The sequence below is a fragment of the Terrapene carolina genome, unplaced genomic scaffold (genome assembly GCF_002925995.2).
Source record: "Terrapene carolina triunguis isolate 2854851 unplaced genomic scaffold, T_m_triunguis-2.0 Scaffold15995, whole genome shotgun sequence".
NCBI classification, from domain to species: domain Eukaryota; kingdom Metazoa; phylum Chordata; order Testudines; family Emydidae; genus Terrapene; species Terrapene triunguis.
The window spans coordinates 1-1,040 of record NW_020680346.1 but is presented as its reverse complement, the minus strand read 5'-3'; the positions used below and the strand labels follow the sequence as shown (position 1 = coordinate 1,040).

The 1,040-nt window shown below is 58.2% G+C and overlaps 1 non-coding gene across 1 annotated transcript; it reads left to right on the top strand.

Moving 5' to 3' along the window:
- The first annotated feature begins 164 nt into the window (after window positions 1-164).
- On the top strand, window positions 165-328 carry LOC113408472. Its single transcript, XR_003370307.1, has one exon. It is a non-coding gene; the product is annotated as a U1 spliceosomal RNA (small nuclear RNA).
- Window positions 329-1,040: the final 712 nt, after the last annotated feature.

Here is a 1,040-nt window from a genome sequence, read left to right as displayed (position 1 = left end):
CGGGGCTCGGTGGCGAGAAGGGTCCGAGCCCGGGGCCTGTCGGAGCAGCTGGCGGCGGCCGGGTCCGGTGTGGGCGGGGCCGGCGGTCGGTCCGAGTCGGGCCCCACCGTGTGTTGAGAGTGTGGGGCGAGCGAGGGCGAGCGGCGGCCGGGGCGGACCAACTCATACTTACCTGGCAGGGGAGATACCATGATCACGAAGGTGGTTTTCCTAGGGTGAGGCTCATCCATTGCACTGCGGGTGTGCTGACCCCTGCGATTTCCCCAAATGCGGGAAACTCGACTGCATAATTTGTGGTAGTGGGGGACTGCGTTCGCGCTCTCCCCTGGCTCGCGGGTGCAAAGACAGACGGACTCTGGCGCTTGTGAAGTGCTGTTGTAAGGCTCTTTAATTTCTTGGCTCGGGGGTGTGTTCATTTGTTTACTGTGTTCCTGCTTATTTCATGCTGTGTGGATAGTTCACATCTCTATCCTCAGTTCTTGCATCCTGCTGTTTTCTTTCTTCTCTGCAGCTCTTTACTCAGGGGTTCTCACACCGGGGGCTTGGGACCCCTCAAGGGTGTTGTGAGGTTATCACGTGAGGGGTTGAAGCTGTCAGTCTCCACCCCAGGCTCTGCTTTGCATCCAGCATTTATCATGGTGTTAAATGTATAAAGGACTGTTTTTAATGTATAAGGGGGGGTCGCATGCAGAGGTTTGCTTTTTGAAAGGGGTCACCAGTACAAAAGTTTCAGAACCCCTGCTTTTACCGCTCCATGCCCCTCGGCTGTAATGGGGGACTGTGTTTGCGATTCCCTTGGCACGCAGTGACGCACAGACAAAGCTGGGAAGGCGCGAGGTGGGGTGTGTGCTGCTCTCTCCTCTGCTCTGGTGCCTGGTGGGGGGCTGCAGCTGATCTGTTCCTTTGCAAGTGGCTCTGTGTCCCCTGCCTTGCTCTCCAGTCTGCACTATGGGGACTTGACCCGTGGCCTCACTCGCCCCAAGGAGCCCCAGTTGCTCCTCTGCCCCCTTCCCTGCCCACAGCCCTTTGCCCATCCATCC